Source organism: Engystomops pustulosus, chromosome 6, assembly GCF_040894005.1.
Source record: "Engystomops pustulosus chromosome 6, aEngPut4.maternal, whole genome shotgun sequence".
Classification (NCBI taxonomy): domain Eukaryota; kingdom Metazoa; phylum Chordata; class Amphibia; order Anura; family Leptodactylidae; genus Engystomops; species Engystomops pustulosus.
In genome coordinates this window covers 166,678,927-166,692,693 of record NC_092416.1, presented here as the reverse complement: position 1 = coordinate 166,692,693, position 13,767 = coordinate 166,678,927, and the positions used below count along the sequence as shown (strand labels likewise).

Below are 13,767 nucleotides of genomic sequence, written 5' to 3'. Positions count from 1 at the left end.
GCTGCCAGTTATTACTGCGCTCAGTGTTCTCCATCTAGTCTGCTGTACTCAAAGGTCTAGAAGTGAGCAGTCAACGTATTTCTGTAGTGTAGTGGTTATCACGTTCGCCTAACACGCGAAAGGTCCCCGGTTCGAAACCGGGCAGAAACAAGAGACTGTCTCTTTTTTTAAGGAATCGGAAAGAAAAATCTTGTTTCGTCGTGTCTTTCCCGCCACGGTAGATGCCACTCATACCTGCCACTAAGAGTTTGCTTCATATGCAAAAGAACCACTGATTTAAACAGAACAGAAAATGACGCAGGGGTTGCTTTTGCTATGGGGCAGTAACAAAATATTCCCGAGTGACATTCACTTTTAGATGACGAGAGAAGAAAGCCCTTGCATTTCTCTTTACATTAGTTTTGTTTGCCTGTAAGGACGGCTTCAGTTTTTTAAACAGTTTTTCAAGAGTAGGGGTTTTCACTTTTGCCTAACGCGTGAAAGTCCCTGTTTGAAAACCGTTGAGTTTCTGTAGTGAAGTGGACATCACATTTGCCACAATTGTCGACGGTGCCCAGTTCGAGACAAGGTGGGAGTGTCGTTTGGAACCAATCAGAAACGCGTTTTGCGACTTTTGAATGACTCAACATTCCTCGCGTTGGTTAAAAAATTTGGTTTTGTTTGCGTCTAAAGACCAGTTGAAGTGTTTTCATCGGGTTTCTGTAGTGTAGTGGTTATCACGTTCGCCTCACACGCGAAAGGTCCCCGGTTCGAAACCGGGCAGAAACATGAGATGTTCTACTTTTGAAGACACAAGAGAGAGAAATCTATTTTCATTGTGTCTTTTCCTCCAAAGTAGCTGCCAGTTATTACTGCGCTCAGTGTTCTCCATCTAGTCTGCTGTACTCAAAGGTCTAGAAGTGAGCAGTCAACGTGTTTCTGTAGTGTAGTGGTTATCACGTTCGCCTAATACACGAAAGGTCCCCGGTTCGAAACCGGGCAGAAACAAGAGACTGTCTCTTTTTTTAAGGAATCGGAAAGAAAAATCTTGTTTCGTCGTGTCTTTCCCGCCACGGTAGATGCCACTCATACCTGCCACTAAGAGTTTGCTTCATATGCAAAAGAACCACTGATTTAAACAGAACCGAAAATGACGCAGGGGTTGCTTTTGCTATGGGGCAGTAACAAAATATTCCCGAGTGACATTCACTTTTAGATGACGAGAGAAGAAAGCCCTTGCATTTCTCTTTACATTAGTTTTGTTTGCCTGTAAGGACGGCTTCAGTTTTTTAAACAGTTTTTCAAGAGTAGGGGTTTTCACTTTTGCCTAACGCGTGAAAGTCCCTGTTTGAAAACCGTTGAGTTTCTGTAGTGAAGTGGACATCACATTTGCCACAATTGTCGACGGTGCCCAGTTCGAGACAAGGTGGGAGTGTCGTTTGGAACCAATCAGAAACGCGTTTTGCGACTTTTGAATGACTCAACATTCCTCACGTTGGTTTATAAATTTGGTTTTGTTTGCGTCTAAAGACCAGTTGAGGTTTTTTCATCGGCTTTCTGTAGTGTAGTGGTTATCACGTTCGCCTCACACGCGAAAGGTCCCCGGTTCGAAACCGGGCAGAAACATGAGATGTTCTACTTTTGAAGACACAAGAGAGAGAAATCTTTTTTCATTGTGTCTTTTCCTCCAAAGTAGCTGCCAGTTATTACTGCGCTCAGTGTTCTCCATCTAGTCTGCTGTACTCAAAGGTCTAGAAGTGAGCAGTCAACGTATTTCTGTAGTGTAGTGGTTATCACGTTCGCCTAACACGCGAAAGGTCCCCGGTTCGAAACCGGGCAGAAACAAGGGACTGTCTCTTTTTTAAGGAATCGGAAAGAAAAATCTTGTTTCGTCGTGTCTTTCCCGCCACGGTAGATGCCACTCATACCTGCCACTAAGAGTTTGCTTCATATGCAAAAGAACCACTGATTTAAACAGAACAGAAAATGACGCAGGGGTTGCTTTTGCTATGGGGCAGTAACAAAATATTCCCGAGTGACATTCACTTTTGGATGACGAGAGAAGAAAGCCCTTGCATTTCTCTTTACATTAGTTTTGTTTGCCTGTAAGGACGGCTTCAGTTTTTTAAACAGTTTTTCAAGAGTAGGGGTTTTCACTTTTGCCTAACGCGTGAAAGTCCCTGTTTGAAAACCGTTGAGTTTCTGTAGTGAAGTGGACATCACATTTGCCACAATTGTCGACGGTGCCCAGTTCGAGACAAGGTGGGAGTATCGTTTGGAACCAATCAGAAACGCGTTTTGCGACTTTTGAATGACTCAACATTCCTCGCTTTGGTTTATAAATTTGGTTTTGTTTGCGTCTAAAGACCAGTTGAGGTGCTTTCTTCGGGTTTCTGTAGTGTAGTGGTTATCACGTTCGCCTCACACGCGAAAGGTCCCCGGTTCGAAACCGGGCAGAAACATGAGATGTTCTACTTTTGAAGACACAAGAGAGAGAAATCTTTTTTCATTGTGTCTTTTCCTCCAAAGTAGCTGCCAGTTATTACTGCGCTCAGTGTTCTCCATCTAGTCTGCTGTACTCAAAGGTCTAGAAGTGAGCAGTCAACGTGTTTCTGTAGTGTAGTGGTTATCACGTTCGCCTAACACGCGAAAGGTCCCCGGTTCGAAACCGGGCAGAAACAAGAGACTGTCTCTTTTTTTAAGGAATCGGAAAGAAAAATCTTGTTTCGTCGTGTCTTTCGCGCCACGGTAGATGCCACTCATACCTGCCACTAAGAGTTTGCTTCATATGCAAAAGAACCACTGATTTAAACAGAACAGAAAATGACGCAGGGGTTGCTTTTGCTATGGGGCAGTAACAAAATATTCCCGAGTGACATTCACTTTTAGATGACGAGAGAAGAAAGCCCTTGCATTTCTCTTTACATTAGTTTTGTTTGCCTGTAAGGACGGCTTCAGTTTTTTAAACAGTTTTTCAAGAGTAGGGGTTTTCACTTTTGCCTAACGCGTGAAAGTCCCTGTTTGAAAACCGTTGAGTTTCTGTAGTGAAGTGGACATCACATTTGCCACAATTGTCGACGGTGCCCAGTTCGAGACAAGGTGGGAGTGTCGTTTGGTTTATAAATTTGGTTTTGTTTGCGTCTAAAGACCAGTTGAGGTTTTTTCATCGGGTTTCTGTAGTGTAGTGGTTATCACGTTCGCCTCACACGCGAAAGGTCCCCGGTTCGAAACCGGGCAGAAACATTGTGTCTTCTACTTTTGAAGACACAAGAGAGAGAAATCTTTTTTCATTGTGTCTTTTCCTCCAAAGTAGCTGCCAGTTATTACTCCGCTCAGTGTTCTCCATCTAGTCTGCTGTACTCAAAGGTCTAGAAGTGAGCAGTCAACGTGTTTCTGTAGTGTAGTGGTTATCACGTTCGCGTAACACGCGAAAGGTCCCCGGTTCGAAACCGAGCAGAAACAAGAGACTGTCTCTTTTTTTAAGGAATCGGAAAGAAAAATCTTGTTTCGTCGTGTCTTTCCCGCCACGGTAGATGCCACTCATACCTGCCACTAAGAGTTTGCTTCATATGCAAAAGAACCACTGATTTAAACAGAACAGAAAATGACGCAGGGGTTGCTTTTGCTATGGGGCAGTAACAAAATATTCCCGAGTGACATTCACTTTTAGATGACGAGAGAAGAAAGCCCTTGCATTTCTCTTTACATTAGTTTTGTTTGCCTGTAAGGACGGCTTCAGATTTTTAAACAGTTTTTCAAGAGTAGGGGTTTTCACTTTTGCCTAACGCGTGAAAGTCCCTGTTTGAAAACCGTTGAGTTTCTGTAGTGAAGTGGACATCACATTTGCCACAATTGTCGACGGTGCCCAGTTCGAGACAAGGTGGGAGTGTCGTTTGGAACCAATCAGAAACGCGTTTTGCGACTTTTGAATGACTCAACATTCCTCGCATTGGTTTATAAATTTGGTTTTGTTTGCGTCTAAAGACCAGTTGAGGTGTTTCATCGGGTTTCTGTAGTGTAGTGGTTATCACATTCGCCTCACACGCGAAAGGTCCCCGGTTCGAAACCGGGCAGAAACATGAGATGTTCTACTTTTGAAGACACAAGAGAGAGGAATCTTTTTTCATTGTGTCTTTTCCTCCAAAGTAGCTGCCAGTTATTACTGCGCTCAGTGTTCTCCATCTAGTCTGCTGTACTCAAAGGTCTAGAAGTGAGCAGTCAACGTGTTTCTGTAGTGTAGTGGTTATCACGTTCGCCTAACTCGCGAAAGGTCCCCGGTTCGAAACCGGGCAGAAACAAGAGACTGTCTCTTTTTTTAAGGAATCGGAAAGAAAAATCTTGTTTCGTCGTGTCTTTCCCGCCACGGTAGATGCCACTCATACCTGCCACTAAGAGTTTGCTTCATATGCAAAAGAACCACTGATTTAAACAGAACAGAAAATGACGCAGGGGTTGCTTTTGCTATGGGGCAGTAACAAAATATTCCCGAGTGACATTCACTTTTAGATGACGAGAGAAGAAAGCCCTTGCATTTCTCTTTACATTAGTTTTGTTTGCCTGTAAGGACGGCTTCAGTTTTTTAAACAGTTTTTCAAGAGTAGGGGTTTTCACTTTTGCCTAACGCGTGAAAGTCCCTGTTTGAAAACCGTTGAGTTTCTGTAGTGAAGTGGACATCACATTTGCCACAATTGTCGACGGTGCCCAGTTCGAGACAAGGTGGGAGTGTCGTTTGGAACCAATCAGAAACGCGTTTTGCGACTTTTGAATGACTCAACATTCCTCGGGTTGGTTTATAAATTTGGTTTTGTTTGCGTCTAAAGACCAGTTGAGGTGTTTTCATCGGGTTTCTGTAGTGTAGTGGTTATCACGTTCGCCTCACACGCGAAAGGTCCCCGGTTCGAAACCGGGCAGAAACATGAGATGTTCTACTTTTGAAGACACAAGAGAGAGAAATCTATTTTCATTGTGTCTTTTCCTCCAAAGTAGCTGCCAGTTATTACTGCGCTCAGTGTTCTCCATCTAGTCTGCTGTACTCAAAGGTCTAGAAGTGAGCAGTCAACGTGTTTCTGTAGTGTAGTGGTTATCACGTTCGCCTAACACGCGAAAGGTCCCCGGTTCGAAACCGGGCAGAAACAAGAGACTGTCTCTTTTTTTAAGGAATCGGAAAGAAAAATCTTGTTTCGTCGTGTCTTTCCCGCCACGGTAGATGCCACTCATACCTGCCACTAAGAGTTTGCTTCATATGCAAAAGAACCACTGATTTAAACAGAACAGAAAATGACGCAGGGGTTGCTTTTGCTATGGGGCAGTAACAAAATATTCCCGAGTGACATTCACTTTTAGATGACGAGAGAAGAAAGCCCTTGCATTTCTCTTTACATTAGTTTTGTTTGCCTGTAAGGACGGCTTCAGTTTTTTAAACAGTTTTTCAAGAGTAGGGGTTTTCACTTTTGCCTAACGCGTGAAAGTCCCTGTTTGAAAACCGTTGAGTTTCTGTAGTGAAGTGGACATCACATTTGCCACAATTGTCGACGGTGCCCAGTTCGAGACAAGGTGGGAGTGTCGTTTGGAACCAATCAGAAACGCGTTTTGCGACTTTTGAATGACTCAACATTCCTCGCGTTGGTATATAAATTTGGTTTTGTTTGCGTCTAAAGACCAGTTGAGGTGCTTTCATCGGGTTTCTGTAGTGTAGTGGTTATCACGTTCGCCTCACACGCGAAAGGTCCCCGGTTCGAAACCGGGCAGAAACATGAGATGTTCTACTTTTGAAGACACAAGAGAGAGAAATCTTTTTTCATTGTGTCTTTTCCTCCAAAGTAGCTGCCAGTTATTACTGCGCTCAGTGTTCTCCATCTAGTCTGCTGTACTCAAAGGTCTAGAAGTGAGCAGTCAACGTGTTTCTGTAGTGTAGTGGTTATCACGTTCGCCTAACACGCGAAAGGTCCCCGGTTCGAAACCGGGCAGAAACAAGAGACTGTCTCTTTTTTTAAGGAATCGGAAAGAAAAATCTTGTTTCGTCGTGTCTTTCCCGCCACGGTAGATGCCACTCATACCTGCCACTAAGAGTTTGCTTCATATGCAAAAGAACCACTGATTTAAACAGAACCGAAAATGACGCAGGGGTTGCTTTTGCTATGGGGCAGTAACAAAATATTCCCGAGTGACATTCACTTTTAGATGACGAGAGAAGAAAGCCCTTGCATCTCTCTTTACATTAGTTTTGTTTGCCTGTAAGGACGGCTTCAGTTTTTTAAACAGTTTTTCAAGAGTAGGGGTTTTCACTTTTGCCTAACGCGTGAAAGTCCCTGTTTGAAAACCGTTGAGTTTCTGTAGTGAAGTGGACATCACATTTGCCACAATTGTCGACGGTGCCCAGTTCGAGACAAGGTGGGAGTGTCGTTTGGAACCAATCAGAAACGCGTTTTGCGACTTTTGAATGACTCAACATTCCTCGCGTTGGTTTATAAATTTGGTTTTGTTTGCGTCTAAAGACCAGTTGAGGTGTTTTCATTGGGTTTCTGTAGTGTAGTGGTTATCACGTTCGCCTCACACGCGAAAGGTCCCCGGTTCGAAACCGGGCAGAAACATGAGATGTTCTACTTTTGAAGACACAAGAGAGAGAAATCTTTTTTCATTGTGTCTTTTCCTCCAAAGTAGCTGCCAGTTATTACTGCGCTCAGTGTTCTCCATCTAGTCTGCTGTACTCAAAGGTCTAGAAGTGAGCAGTCAACGTGTTTCTGTAGTGTAGTGGTTATCACGTTCGCCTAACACGCGAAAAGTCCCCGGTTCGAAACCGGGCAGAAACAAGAGACTGTCTCTTTTTTTAAGGAATCGGAAAGAAAAATCTTGTTTCGTCGTGTCTTTCCCGCCACGGTAGATGCCACTCATACCTGCCACTAAGAGTTTGCTTCATATGCAAAAGAACCACTGATTTAAACAGAACAGAAAATGACGCAGGGGTTGCTTTTGCTATGGGGCAGTAACAAAATATTCCCGAGTGACATTCACTTTTAGATGACGAGAGAAGAAAGCCCTTGCATCTCTCTTTTTACATTAGTTTTGTTTGCCTGTAAGGACGGCTTCAGTTTTTTAAACAGTTTTTCAAGAGTAGGGGTTTTCACTTTTGCCTAACACGTGAAAGTCCCTGTTTGAAAACCGTTGAGTTTCTGTAGTGAAGTGGACATCACATTTGCCACAATTGTCGACGGTGCCCAGTTCGAGACAAGGTGGGAGTGTCGTTTGGAACCAATCAGAAACGCGTTTTGCGACTTTTGAATGACTCAACATTCCTCGCGTTGGTTTATAAATTTGGTTTTGTTTGCGTCTAAAGACCAGTTGAGGTGTTTTCATCGGGTTTCTGTAGTGTAGTGGTTATCACGTTCGCCTCACACGCGAAAGGTCCCCGGTCCGAAACCGGGCAGAAACATGAGATGTTCTACTTTTGAAGACACAAGAGAGAGGAATCTTTTTTCATTGTGTCTTTTCCTCCAAAGTAGCTGCCAGTTATTACTGCGCTCAGTGTTCTCCATCTAGTCTGCTGTACTCAAAGGTCTAGAAGTGAGCAGTCAACGTGTTTCTGTAGTGTAGTGGTTATCACGTTCGCCTAACACGCGAAAGGTCCCCGGTTCGAAACCGGGCAGAAACAAGAGACTGTCTCTTTTTTTAAGGAATCGGAAAGAAAAATCTTGTTTCGTCGTGTCTTTCCCGCCACGGTAGATGCCACTCATACCTGCCACTAAGAGTTTGCTTCATATGCAAAAGAACCACTGATTTAAACAGAACAGAAAATGACGCAGGGGTTGCTTTTGCTATGGGGCAGTAACAAAATATTCCCGAGTGACATTCACTTTTAGATGACGAGAGAAGAAAGCCCTTGCATTTCTCTTTACATTAGTTTTGTTTGCCTGTAAGGACGGCTTCAGTTTTTTAAACAGTTTTTCAAGAGTAGGGGTTTTCACTTTTGCCTAACGCGTGAAAGTCCCTGTTTGAAAACCGTTGAGTTTCTGTAGTGAAGTGGACATCACATTTGCCACAATTGTCGACGGTGCCCAGTTCGAGACAAGGTGGGAGTGTCGTTTGGAACCAATCAGAAACGCGTTTTGCGACTTTTGAATGACTCAACATTCCTCGGGTTGGTTTATAAATTTGGTTTTGTTTGCGTCTAAAGACCAGTTGAGGTGTTTTCATCGGGTTTCTGTAGTGTAGTGGTTATCACGTTCGCCTCACACGCGAAAGGTCCCCGGTTCGAAACCGGGCAGAAACATGAGATGTTCTACTTTTGAAGACACAAGAGAGAGAAATCTATTTTCATTGTGTCTTTTCCTCCAAAGTAGCTGCCAGTTATTACTGCGCTCAGTGTTCTCCATCTAGTCTGCTGTACTCAAAGGTCTAGAAGTGAGCAGTCAACGTGTTTCTGTAGTGTAGTGGTTATCACGTTCGCCTAACACGCGAAAGGTCCCCGGTTCGAAACCGGGCAGAAACAAGAGACTGTCTCTTTTTTTAAGGAATCGGAAAGAAAAATCTTGTTTCGTCGTGTCTTTCCCGCCACGGTAGATGCCACTCATACCTGCCACTAAGAGTTTGCTTCATATGCAAAAGAACCACTGATTTAAACAGAACAGAAAATGACGCAGGGGTTGCTTTTGCTATGGGGCAGTAACAAAATATTCCCGAGTGACATTCACTTTTAGATGACGAGAGAAGAAAGCCCTTGCATTTCTCTTTACATTAGTTTTGTTTGCCTGTAAGGACGGCTTCAGTTTTTTAAACAGTTTTTCAAGAGTAGGGGTTTTCACTTTTGCCTAACGCGTGAAAGTCCCTGTTTGAAAACCGTTGAGTTTCTGTAGTGAAGTGGACATCACATTTGCCACAATTGTCGACGGTGCCCAGTTCGAGACAAGGTGGGAGTGTCGTTTGGAACCAATCAGAAACGCGTTTTGCGACTTTTGAATGACTCAACATTCCTCGCGTTGGTTTATAAATTTGGTTTTGTTTGCGTCTAAAGACCAGTTGAGGTGTTTTCATTGGGTTTCTGTAGTGTAGTGGTTATCACGTTCGCCTCACACGCGAAAGGTCCCCGGTTCGAAACCGGGCAGAAACATGAGATGTTCTACTTTTGAAGACACAAGAGAGAGAAATCTTTTTTCATTGTGTCTTTTCCTCCAAAGTAGCTGCCAGTTATTACTGCGCTCAGTGTTCTCCATCTAGTCTGCTGTACTCAAAGGTCTAGAAGTGAGCAGTCAACGTGTTTCTGTAGTGTAGTGGTTATCACGTTCGCCTAACACGCGAAACGTCCCCGGTTCGAAACCGGGCAGAAACAAGAGACTGTCTCTTTTTTTAAGGAATCGGAAAGAAAAATCTTGTTTCGTCGTGTCTTTCCCGCCACGGTAGATGCCACTCATACCTGCCACTAAGAGTTTGCTTCATATGCAAAAGAACCACTGATTTAAACAGAACAGAAAATGACGCAGGGGTTGCTTTTGCTATGGGGCAGTAACAAAATATTCCCGAGTGACATTCACTTTTAGATGACGAGAGAAGAAAGCCCTTGCATCTCTCTTTTTACATTAGTTTTGTTTGCCTGTAAGGACGGCTTCAGTTTTTTAAACAGTTTTTCAAGAGTAGGGGTTTTCACTTTTGCCTAACACGTGAAAGTCCCTGTTTGAAAACCGTTGAGTTTCTGTAGTGAAGTGGACATCACATTTGCCACAATTGTCGACGGTGCCCAGTTCGAGACAAGGTGGGAGTGTCGTTTGGAACCAATCAGAAACGCGTTTTGCGACTTTTGAATGACTCAACATTCCTCGCGTTGGTTTATAAATTTGGTTTTGTTTGCGTCTAAAGACCAGTTGAGGTGTTTTCATCGGGTTTCTGTAGTGTAGTGGTTATCACGTTCGCCTCACACGCGAAAGGTCCCCGGTCCGAAACCGGGCAGAAACATGAGATGTTCTACTTTTGAAGACACAAGAGAGAGGAATCTTTTTTCATTGTGTCTTTTCCTCCAAAGTAGCTGCCAGTTATTATTGCGCTCAGTGTTCTCCATCTAGTCTGCTGTACTCAAAGGTCTAGAAGTGAGCAGCCAACGTGTTTCTGTAGTGTAGTGGTTATCACGTTCGCCTAACACGCGAAAGGTCCCCGGTTCGAAACCGGGCAGAAACAAGAGACTGTCTCTTTTTTTAAGCAATCGGAAAGAAAAATCTTGTTTCGTCGTGTCTTTCCCACCACGGTAGATGCCACACATACCTGCCACTAAGAGTTTGCTTCATATGCAAAAGAACCACTGATTTAAACAGAACAGAAAATGACGCAGGGGTTGCTTTTGCTATGGGGCAGTAACAAAATATTCCCGAGTGACATTCACTTTTAGATGACGAGAGAAGAAAGCCCTTGCATCTCTCTTTACATTAGTTTTGTTTGCCTGTAAGGACAGCTTCAGTTTTTTAAACAGTTTTTCAAGAGTAGGGGTTTTCACTTTTGCCTAACGCGTGAAAGTCCCTGTTTGAAAACCGTTGAGTTTCTGTAGTGAAGTGGACATCACATTTGCCACAATTGTCGACGGTGCCCAGTTCGAGACAAGGTGGGAGTGTCGTTTGGAACCAATCAGAAACGCGTTTTGCGACTTTTGAATGACTCAACATTCCTCGCGTTGGTTTATAAATTTGGTTTTGTTTGCGTCTAAAGACCAGTTGAGGTGTTTTCATCGGGTTTCTGTAGTGTAGTGGTTATCACGTTCGCCTCACACGCGAAAGGTCCCTGGTTCGAAACCGGGCAGAAACATGAGATGTTCTACTTTTGAAGACACAAGAGAGAGAAATCTTTTTTCATTGTGTCTTTTCCTCCAAAGTTGCTGCCAGTTATTACTGCGCTCAGTGTTCTCCATCTAGTCTGCTGTACTCAAAAGTCTAGAAGTGAGCAGTCAACGTGTTTCTGTAGTGTAGTGGTTATCACGTTCGCCTAACACGCGAAAGGTCCCCGGTTCAAAACCGGGCAGAAACAAGAGACTGTCTCTTTTTTTAAGGAATCGGAAAGAAAAATCTTGTTTCGTCGTGTCTTTCCCGCCACGGTAGATGCCACTCATACCTGCCACTAAGAGTTTGCTTCATATGCAAAAGAACCACTGATTTAAACAGAACAGAAAATGACGCAGGGGTTGCTTTTGCTATGGGGCAGTAACAAAATATTCCCGAGTGACATTCACTTTTAGATGACGAGAGAAGAAAGCCCTTGCATTTCTCTTTACATTAGTTTTGTTTGCCTGTAAGGACGGCTTCAGTTTTTTAAACAGTTTTTCAAGAGTAGGGGTTTTCACTTTTGCCTAACGCGTGAAAGTCCCTGTTTGAAAACCGTTGAGTTTCTGTAGTGAAGTGGACATCACATTTGCCACAATTGTCGACGATGCCCAGTTCGAGACAAGGTGGGAGTGTCGTTTGGAACCAATCAGAAACGCGTTTTGCGACTTTTGAATGACTCAACATTCCTCGCGTTGGTTTATAAATTTGGTTTTGTTTGCGTCTAAAGACCAGTTGAGGTGTTTTCATCGGGTTTCTGTAGTGTAGTGGTTATCACGTTCGCCTCACACGCGAAAGGTCCCCGGTTCGAAACCGGGCAGAAACATGAGATGTTCTACTTTTGAAGACACAAGAGAGAGAAATCTTTTTTCATTGTGTCTTTTCCTCCAAAGTAGCTGCCAGTTATTACTGCGCTCAGTGTTCTCCATCTAGTCTGCTGTACTCAAAGGTCTAGAAGTGAGCAGTCAACGTGTTTCTGTAGCGTAGTGGTTATCACGTTCGCCTAACACGCGAAAGGTCCCCTGTTCGAAACCGGGCAGAAACAAGAGACTGTCTCTTTTTTTAAGGAATCGGAAAGAAAAATCTTGTTTCGTCGTGTCTTTCCCACCACGGTAGATGACACACATACCTGCCACTAAGAGTTTGCTTCATATGCAAAAGAACCACTGATTTAAACAGAACAGAAAATGACGCAGGGGTTGCTTTTGCTATGGGGCAGTAACAAAATATTCCCGAGTGACATTCACTTTTAGATGACGAGAGAAGAAAGCCCTTGCATCTCTCTTTACATTAGTTTTGTTTGCCTGTAAGGACGGCTTCAGTTTTTTAAACAGTTTTTCAAGAGTAGGGGTTTTCACTTTTGCCTAACGCGTGAAAGTCCCTGTTTGAAAACCGTTGAGTTTCTGTAGTGAAGTGGACATCACATTTGCCACAATTGTCGACGGTGCCCAGTTCGAGACAAGGTGGGAGTGTCGTTTGGAAACAATCAGAAACGCGTTTTGCGACTTTTGAATGACTCAACATTCCTCGCGTTGGTTTATAAATTTGGTTTTGTTTGCGTCTAAAGACCAGTTGAGGTGTTTTCATCGGGTTTCTGTAGTGTAGTGGTTATCACGTTCGCCTCACATGCGAAAGGTCCCCGGTTCGAAACCGGGCAGAAACATGAGATGTTCTACTTTTGAAGACACAAGAGAGAGAAATCTTTTTTCATTGTGTCTTTTCCTCCAAAGTAGCTGCCAGTTATTACTGCGCTCAGTGTTCTCCATCTAGTCTGCTGTACTCAAAGGTCTAGAAGTGAGCAGTCAATGTGTTTCTGTAGTGTAGTGGTTATCACGTTCGCCTAACACGCGAAAGGTCCCCGATTCGAAACCGGGCAGAAACAAGAGACTGTCTCTTTTTTTAAGGAATCGGAAAGAAAAATCTTGTTTCGTCGTGTCTTTCCCGCCACGGTAGATGCCACTCATACCTGCCACTAAGAGTTTGCTTCATATGCAAAAGAACCACTGATTTAAACAGAACAGAAAATGACGCAGGGGTTGCTTTTGCTATGGGGCAGTAACAAAATATTCCCGAGTGACATTCACTTTTAGATGACGAGAGAAGAAAGCCCTTGCATTTCTCTTTACATTAGTTTTGTTTGCCTGTAAGGACGGCTTCAGTTTTTTAAACAGTTTTTCAAGAGTAGGGGTTTTCACTTTTGCCTAACGCGTGAAAGTCCCTGTTTGAAAACCGTTGAGTTTCTGTAGTGAAGTGGACATCACATTTGCCACAATTGTCGACGGTGCCCAGTTCGAGACAAGGTGGGAGTGTCGTTTGGAACCAATCAGAAACGCGTTTTGCGACTTTTGAATGACTCAACATTCCTCGCGTTGGTTTATAAATTTGGTTTTGTTTGCGTCTAAAGACCAGTTGAGGTGTTTTCATCGGGTTTCTGTAGTGTAGTGGTTATCACGTTCGCCTCACACGCGAAAGGTCCCCGGTTCGAAACCGGGCAGAAACATGAGATGTTCTACTTTTGAAGACACAAGAGAGAGAAATCTTTTTTCATTGTGTCTTTTCCTCCAAAGTAGCTGCCAGTTATTACTGCGCTCAGTGTTCTCCATCTAGTCTGCTGTACTCAAAGGTCTAGAAGTGAGCAGTCAACGTGTTTCTGTAGTGTAGTGGTTATCAAGTTCGCCTAACGCGCGAAAGGTCCCCGGTTCGAAACCGGGCAGAAACAAGAGACTGTCTCTTTTTTTAAGGAATCGGAAAGAAAAATCTTGTTTCGTCGTGTCTTTCCCACCACGGTAGATGACACACATACCTGCCACTAAGAGTTTGCTTCATATGCAAAAGAACCACTGATTTAAACAGAACAGAAAATGACGCAGGGGTTGCTTTTGCTATGGGGCAGTAACAAAATATTCCCGAGTGACATTCACTTTTAGATGACGAGAGAAGAAAGCCCTTGCATCTCTCTTTACATTAGTTTTGTTTGCCTGTAAGGACGGCTTCAGTT

At 43.6% G+C, this 13,767-nt stretch overlaps 20 non-coding genes across 20 annotated transcripts; all 20 read left to right on the top strand.

Moving 5' to 3' along the window:
* Window positions 1–695: 695 nt before the first annotated feature.
* TRNAV-CAC (transfer RNA valine (anticodon CAC)) lies at window positions 696–768 on the top strand. Its single transcript has one exon. It is a non-coding gene; the product is annotated as a tRNA-Val (tRNA).
* Window positions 769–2,368: 1,600 nt separating this feature from the next.
* Window positions 2,369–2,441, top strand: TRNAV-CAC (transfer RNA valine (anticodon CAC)). Its single transcript has one exon. It is a non-coding gene; the product is annotated as a tRNA-Val (tRNA).
* A 146-nt stretch (window positions 2,442–2,587) lies between these two features.
* Window positions 2,588–2,660, top strand: TRNAV-AAC (transfer RNA valine (anticodon AAC)). The gene has a single exon. It is a non-coding gene; the product is annotated as a tRNA-Val (tRNA).
* Window positions 2,661–3,149: 489 nt separating this feature from the next.
* Window positions 3,150–3,222, top strand: TRNAV-CAC (transfer RNA valine (anticodon CAC)). Its single transcript has one exon. It is a non-coding gene; the product is annotated as a tRNA-Val (tRNA).
* Window positions 3,223–4,822: 1,600 nt separating this feature from the next.
* Window positions 4,823–4,895, top strand: TRNAV-CAC (transfer RNA valine (anticodon CAC)). Its single transcript has one exon. It is a non-coding gene; the product is annotated as a tRNA-Val (tRNA).
* Window positions 4,896–5,041: 146 nt separating this feature from the next.
* Window positions 5,042–5,114, top strand: TRNAV-AAC (transfer RNA valine (anticodon AAC)). Its single transcript has one exon. It is a non-coding gene; the product is annotated as a tRNA-Val (tRNA).
* Window positions 5,115–5,659: 545 nt separating this feature from the next.
* Window positions 5,660–5,732, top strand: TRNAV-CAC (transfer RNA valine (anticodon CAC)). Its single transcript has one exon. It is a non-coding gene; the product is annotated as a tRNA-Val (tRNA).
* Window positions 5,733–5,878: 146 nt separating this feature from the next.
* TRNAV-AAC (transfer RNA valine (anticodon AAC)) lies at window positions 5,879–5,951 on the top strand. Its single transcript has one exon. It is a non-coding gene; the product is annotated as a tRNA-Val (tRNA).
* A 545-nt stretch (window positions 5,952–6,496) lies between these two features.
* On the top strand, window positions 6,497–6,569 carry TRNAV-CAC (transfer RNA valine (anticodon CAC)). Its single transcript has one exon. It is a non-coding gene; the product is annotated as a tRNA-Val (tRNA).
* A 985-nt stretch (window positions 6,570–7,554) lies between these two features.
* Window positions 7,555–7,627, top strand: TRNAV-AAC (transfer RNA valine (anticodon AAC)). The gene has a single exon. It is a non-coding gene; the product is annotated as a tRNA-Val (tRNA).
* Window positions 7,628–8,172: 545 nt separating this feature from the next.
* TRNAV-CAC (transfer RNA valine (anticodon CAC)) lies at window positions 8,173–8,245 on the top strand. Its single transcript has one exon. It is a non-coding gene; the product is annotated as a tRNA-Val (tRNA).
* Window positions 8,246–8,391: 146 nt separating this feature from the next.
* TRNAV-AAC (transfer RNA valine (anticodon AAC)) lies at window positions 8,392–8,464 on the top strand. Its single transcript has one exon. It is a non-coding gene; the product is annotated as a tRNA-Val (tRNA).
* Window positions 8,465–9,009: 545 nt separating this feature from the next.
* On the top strand, window positions 9,010–9,082 carry TRNAV-CAC (transfer RNA valine (anticodon CAC)). The gene has a single exon. It is a non-coding gene; the product is annotated as a tRNA-Val (tRNA).
* Window positions 9,083–9,228: 146 nt separating this feature from the next.
* Window positions 9,229–9,301, top strand: TRNAV-AAC (transfer RNA valine (anticodon AAC)). Its single transcript has one exon. It is a non-coding gene; the product is annotated as a tRNA-Val (tRNA).
* Window positions 9,302–10,067: 766 nt separating this feature from the next.
* TRNAV-AAC (transfer RNA valine (anticodon AAC)) lies at window positions 10,068–10,140 on the top strand. Its single transcript has one exon. It is a non-coding gene; the product is annotated as a tRNA-Val (tRNA).
* A 545-nt stretch (window positions 10,141–10,685) lies between these two features.
* On the top strand, window positions 10,686–10,758 carry TRNAV-CAC (transfer RNA valine (anticodon CAC)). Its single transcript has one exon. It is a non-coding gene; the product is annotated as a tRNA-Val (tRNA).
* Window positions 10,759–10,904: 146 nt separating this feature from the next.
* Window positions 10,905–10,977, top strand: TRNAV-AAC (transfer RNA valine (anticodon AAC)). The gene has a single exon. It is a non-coding gene; the product is annotated as a tRNA-Val (tRNA).
* Window positions 10,978–11,522: 545 nt separating this feature from the next.
* Window positions 11,523–11,595, top strand: TRNAV-CAC (transfer RNA valine (anticodon CAC)). The gene has a single exon. It is a non-coding gene; the product is annotated as a tRNA-Val (tRNA).
* Window positions 11,596–12,359: 764 nt separating this feature from the next.
* TRNAV-CAC (transfer RNA valine (anticodon CAC)) lies at window positions 12,360–12,432 on the top strand. The gene has a single exon. It is a non-coding gene; the product is annotated as a tRNA-Val (tRNA).
* A 764-nt stretch (window positions 12,433–13,196) lies between these two features.
* On the top strand, window positions 13,197–13,269 carry TRNAV-CAC (transfer RNA valine (anticodon CAC)). The gene has a single exon. It is a non-coding gene; the product is annotated as a tRNA-Val (tRNA).
* Window positions 13,270–13,767: the final 498 nt, after the last annotated feature.